Source organism: Pinus tabuliformis, chromosome 7, assembly GCF_031772625.1.
Source record: "Pinus tabuliformis cultivar Carrire ecotype Pingquan chromosome 7, CPIR1, whole genome shotgun sequence".
Classification (NCBI taxonomy): domain Eukaryota; kingdom Viridiplantae; phylum Streptophyta; class Pinopsida; order Pinales; family Pinaceae; genus Pinus; species Pinus tabuliformis.
The window spans coordinates 1,557,686,469-1,557,693,250 of record NC_142293.1 but is presented as its reverse complement, the minus strand read 5'-3'; positions in this window follow the sequence as shown (position 1 = coordinate 1,557,693,250).

The window sequence follows — 6,782 nt, the reverse complement described above, 5'->3', positions numbered from 1 at the left end:
CATTAAATTATTATTATGAAAATCCCTAATACTATGCTTCCAAAGACCTGGAGGGGTTTATTTGTCTTATCAGGGGAAGCCAATTTCCGCTAATTTCACTCCCATTGTCCTTGTTGAGGTTTTGAGGAAATTTCATAATTTCGATAGCCTCTCTAATTTTTCTTTTATGATAATTATCCTCTCTTGCAATTATTTTAGCATCTTCAAAACACACATGATGTTTGGTATTGGACGAGTGTTCTGCAAGGGCTAATGTACTGGATCTCTCATTCTTTATATCAGCCGCGTGCTCTTTTAGTCTTATCTTCAGAGACCGACCTGTTTCCCCAATATAAATCTTGCCACAAGAGCAATCAATCTTGTACACACCCTTGAGTTGTTGACGATCAATGTTATCCTTAACCGACCTCATCATTTTCCTTATAGTTCCACATGTTGTAAATTGAGTGTTTATGTTATTCTTCCTTAAAAAAATTTCAATCTTATTTGTAATTCCTTGGATGAATGGAAGGTAAACTTTCCAATAATTTTCTTTCTTGTCTTCAGGAGGACGCTTAGAGAGGACCTTATCCTGAGCTCTTCTTATAGCTTTCTTGATACTCCACTCCTTGTATCCAAGGTTTTTGAAGACAGAGGTTAAGTGTTCAATCTCTTCCTTTAGGTGATCCGGGTCAGAAATCCTGAAAGCCCTAACAGCTAGAGTGTTTAAGACGCCAGATTTTTGGGAAGGATGATGGTAAGAGTCAGCATGAAGATAGCTATCAGTATGAGTTTTCTTTCTATAGACCTGGTGTCCCAAAGTACTCTATGTATAAGTTGGCGACAATAGGTGAGAGTGGGGAACCCACGGCGACTCCAGATATTTGCTCATAATAGTGATCTTGAAAACTGAAAAAAGTGGACCGTAAACAAATTTCCGCAAGCTTTGTTGTTTCAGGATCGGTGGCCATCTTTATAACATGAACAACTTCATCTAGAGGAATCTTTGTAAACAAAGAAACCACATCAAAACTCACTAGAATATCATCTTTATCCACCTTTTTATTCTTAATAAGCTTTACAAAATCATTTGAGTCTTTTATAAAAGAGTCCGTGTTACCAACCAGAGGTTTTAGGATCTTAGCTACATACTTGGCTAATTCATAGGTAGGGGAACCAATGGTGTTAACAATTGGTCTAAGAGGGACCCCTTCCTTATGGATTTTTGGTAATCCATAGATTCTAGGAATAACCTCACAGGAGGGAATCAGCTTCTTTTTTATTTTATCTTCCAGGTTGGTTTCCATGATGGCTTTCTTGACTTGTTTTATCACCTTGGGAATAGGGTTGGAGTTGACTCTTCTATAACTCCCACAATTTAAATGCTCATTCATTTTTTGAATGTAATCTTCCTTATTTAACACCCTTTGAAGCCAACTTGGTGGAAAATATTTATTGATGACACTAACTTGAATTGGACTCATGGTAAGGTGGAACTGGAGAAGTTTTTCAATCATCTTAACTCTATACCTTCCGAAATCAAATTTACTATGGAACTTGAAGAGAACAGTAAGATACCCTTTCTAGATGTTCTAATCAGCAGAAAAGAGGATGGTACTTTGGGACACCAGGTCTATAGAAAGAAAACTCATACTGATAGCTATCTTCATGCTGACTCTTACCATCATCCTTCCCAAAAATCTGGCGTCTTAAACACTCTAGCTGTTAGGGCTTTCAGGATTTCTGACCCGGATCACCTAAAGGAAGAGATTGAACACTTAACCTCTGTCTTCAAAAACCTTGGATACAAGGAGTGGAGTATCAAGAAAGCTATAAGAAGAGCTCAGGATAAGGTCCTCTCTAAGCGTCCTCCTGAAGACAAGAAAGAAAATTATGGGAAAGTTTACCTTCCATTCATCCAAGGGATTACAGATAAGATTGCAAAATTTTTAAGGAAGAATAACATAAACACTCAATTTACAACATGTGGAACTATAAGGCAAATGATGAGGTCGGTTAAGGATAACATTGATCGTCAACAACTCAAGGGTGTGTACAAGATTGATTGCTCTTGTGGCAAGAGTTATATTGGGGAAACAGGTCAGTCTCTGAAGATAAGACTAAAAGAGCACGCGGCTGATATAAAGAATGAGAGATCTCGTACATCAGCCCTTGCAGAACACTTGTCCAATACCAAACATCATGTGTGTTTGGAAGACGCTAAAATAATTGCAAGAGAGGATAATTATCATAAAAGAAAAATCAGAGAGGCTATCGAAATTATGAAATTTCCTCAGAACCTCAACAGGGACAATGGGAGTGAAATTAGCGGAAATTGGCTTCCCCTGATCAGACAAATAAACCCCTCCAGGTCTTTAGAAGCATAGTATCAGGGGTTTTCATAATAATAATTTAATGAATTAATTTTATTAAATTTAATTAATTAAATCAAAATTAATTAAATTAAATTAATTTCAAATTGATTAATTATATTAATTAAATCAATTTTAATTAATTCTAAATAAAAATAGAAATTAAACAAAATTACTCAAATAATTAATAATAACCTAGAAAATTAACTAAAATAAAATAAAGATTATAAATAAATAAATTAATTGATTAATTAGACAATTAGGGCTTTATAAGTTAAATAATAAAAATGATAAATAACAATAATAAAATTAAATAAAAATTAAGTAATTAATCAATTAAATTTAATTTCTTTTTTTTTTGTAAGCTGTGGTGGGACTCTCCGATTTACATGTCCATTATGTACCCCTCTACGAGGGAAGGGTAGCCCAAGATTTGAACCCAAGACTTCCGGTTCGGTGAGACTTCATTTCCACGGCCCTTGCCGCTTGAGCTACCCCATGTGGACCAATTAAATTTAAATTAATTAATTAAATAAAAATATAAAAAAATAGAAAGAATTATAAATTTATTACTTAATTAATTTTAATTAAATTTAATTAGATTAATTAAATCAAAATTAATTAATTAATTTAATTATTTAATTATATTAATTTTAATTAATTCTAAATAAAATTTAATAAAATTAGTCAATTTATAAAGTAAAACAATTAATAATAACCAAAGATTAACATTTGATTAATAAAAAAATAAAATTAAGATTATAAATTAATTAATTTAATTAATTAATTAATTAATTAATTAATTAATTAATTAATTAATTAATTAATTAATCGATTAATTAGAAAATTAGGGCTAAATAGGACTAACAATGGGAAATTGGTAAATAACAATAAATATAATTAATAAAAAAGAAATATGGATAGAATTAATTAAAATTAAATTAATTAATTAATCAATTAATTTAAATTAATTAAATAAAAATAAAAACAATAAAAAGGAATTATAAAATAAATAAATTAAACTTATTTATGAATCAAACATATCAATTAAAATATTTTTAGGTTCTAGGTAAAACAATGGGAATAAATAAATAATTAATTACATTTTTTTATAAAACTATTATAAAAATAAAATAATAATAAATATATAAAAATATAAAAATAATAATAAAATAATAATAAATAAAAATAAATAAGAAATCATATATATAAATGTCGGCTTATTTATAAAAATTAGGGATCTAGATTTATTTATACCCAGGTTGGAAGACTCTTCTCTCAATAAGCTTTCATTCATATTCTTTCTAATTTAGTCCTGATGATGGACCCCCTTTGGGGTTTGAAACGTCGACAGAATAAGCATGAAACTGTGGATAATCCGGATCATGTCACTGCAAATAAAAAATACTATAATTGACTTTATCTAATATTCTTTCACATAAAAATTTCTAATTAATAAATTTAGTTTAAAAAGCAAAAAAAATACTTTGTTCATAAATTTCTTATGTATATCAATATAAATATTCGAGAAAATTTAACATATATACTAATATTTTATAGAAAATTTGACATATATACTAATATTCTAGAAAATTTAGGAGAGACTAAATCCATGCCATTAACCTTAAATTTTAAAAAGCTACTTTAAAAGTAAACCTACCTACTAACATACTTATCAATAATTAAATTAAAATTTTAAAAATCAAATTCCAGAAGTCACCTTTGTTGTAGATCTTTCATGGTTAATCTTTCATTGCTATGGTATTCATTATACTGGTCACATCATTTGAGAAACACGGGTTTCAATTTGTATATATCTCACCAAACCATAGAGTGAAATTATTGATGTTTTATAATGCTTTTAACTAAACAAATTAAATACTTATATTCAAGGGACACATGTCAATTCCAAGTTGAATATGGGCATACTTACACATCTCTTGGGTTGTAGAATGAGCATATTCATTATACTGATCACATCATTTGAGAAACGCAGGTTTCAATTTGTGTATATCTCACCAAACCATAGAGTGAAATTATTGATGTTCTATAATACTTTTAATTAAACAAATTAAATACTTATATTCAAGGGACACATGTCAATTAGTATTTATATTTCAAATATATGATTTTATATTCTTGATAAACTAAGACAACCATATAAATTAAAGTGTTGATAAATGTCCATAAGCATGAAAACATTTAGCTCATGATACATTTCATGTTGCCAAAATTTTTATTATTAAGATTATTTAAAATATTATGTAAATTAAATCTCTACCATCTACTTAATCACTTGCACAACCATATAAAACACTTACCCTCACTTTATCATGAAGATTCTTAATTTCTAAATAGTCTGTGTTACAATACCATGGGCTAATACTATGGCTTATCAATACCACATACTTGAAAAAACCATAATTGACTTTATATGATACTATTTCACATGAGAATATTTTAATTAATAAGTTTAATTAATTTTTTTTTTTTACCATAATTGACTTTATATGATATTATTTCACATGAGAATTTTTTAATTAATAAATTTAATTAAAAAAAAAAAAAAAAATTACTTTGAAGATAAATTTCAACTTTTGACTTATGTATATCACTCTAAATATTCTAGAAAATTTGACATAGATACAATACTATTGGCTAATACTATGGCTTATCAATATTATATACCACGAAAAACCTTAATTGAATTTATATAATACTCTTTCACATGAAATTTTTTTAGTTAACAAATTTAATTAAAAAATGTTAGGTCCCTACACTACTAGTGTAACCCCTTATTGTTATTATTACCACCCCCTTATTATATTGTTGTGCCCATGTAGTCCCCATATTTTTATTATTGTGCCCCATAGAAGCCCATTATTGTTATTATTGTGCCCTTCCATTATTATTGTTATGTCGGCTCTGATTATATTATGACCCCTTAGACTACTATATATTGAAAGGAGGTCTTGTCACTTGTATCATCTAATCCTATATATTGAAAGGAGGTCTTGTCACTTGTATCATCTAAGAATTGTTCATTTGTGTAATGTAAAGGAGGTTGCCCCCTCGAAGAGGCTTATTTCTAAGACGTTCATCTATCTTTTCTACCTTTTTGTGAGTTGGTTTCATAACATTTGGTATCAGAACTTTGGATTCTAGGGTTTCGCTGCTCCAAACAGGTCATCATGGAATCTTTGCTATAAGTTTTTCTCTACAAAGTTTCAGAAGCTAAAAACAAAACGCATTTGAGATAGAATCAATCTGAACCTCGGGCCTAAATTTCAGATCTTGTGTCGCTCTATTTTCAGAGATATAATCTGAGGAAGTTAGGGTTTTTGCAGACCCCCGAATTACATTCCAAACAGGTGACCTTGAGAAAATTGTCATAACTTTCTCTTTGAGCATTAGATTGAATTTTCATAAGAAGTTACAGAAAGAGGACTTACTGTAGTTTTCTGGGTATCCCTTTAAGAACCTAAGGTTGAAACAGTGACCTGCGGCACGTAGTATAAGTTCGCTCTACTGAACTAGTCGATACTCAAGTCATCGTGGGAGATTTGACATAACTCTTCATTGGAGAATCCAATAATGATCAGAATTGCGGGGTTAGAAAGATTACTTAGAGGGTTACTGCAGGAAGAAATTTCAGACCTTGGAGATCCAAAATTACAGAGATACATCAGATTAAATATTGAGCTCCTACATAGTGAAAAAAGGTGTGTAGTTTTTTTTTTTAAATTTTTGATTAAGCTTGGTTTGAAAAATTAGTTTGAAAGAATTCAAAGGGCATAGTGAAGAATTATTATCAGTAATTGATGCCTCGAAGAAAGAAAATGGAAACACCTAGTAAGCAACTTGAAAGCTCTAGCATGTCTCATGAAGAAGAGGAAGAAATGCAACATGTTATATCAAAATTACGAGACCAAGTGCAACAAATTTCACTCGCACAAAAGGTAATAGAAGTTAAGATGGATGGTTTAAAGAAAGACGTAGAAGCTAAGATGTTTGACATGGAAGAATTGTTCATTTGTGTAATGTAAAGGAGGTTGCCCCCTTGAAGAGGCTTATTTCTAAGGCGTTGATCTATCTTTTCTATCTTTTTGTGAGCTGGTTTCGTAACATTTGGTATCAGAGCTATCCATGGGAGAATATGTATTGAATAACCCAATTCTTTCCATTACAATGGGTGGTGCTGATGTTTTACTAGGAGTCCAATGGCTATAATCTTTGGGTACGATAGATTTTAATTTCCAAGAACTTTTCTGGAAATTTTTTTGGGAAGGAAAGGAAGTTGAATTAAGGGGTATCGAAGGGAAACCGGGAAATATAATTAACTCTAACATCATGACAATGCTTATAAATAAAGAACAACGGGGCGTAATTGCACAATTATGTTCACTGGAGGATACCACATCGAAATCATGT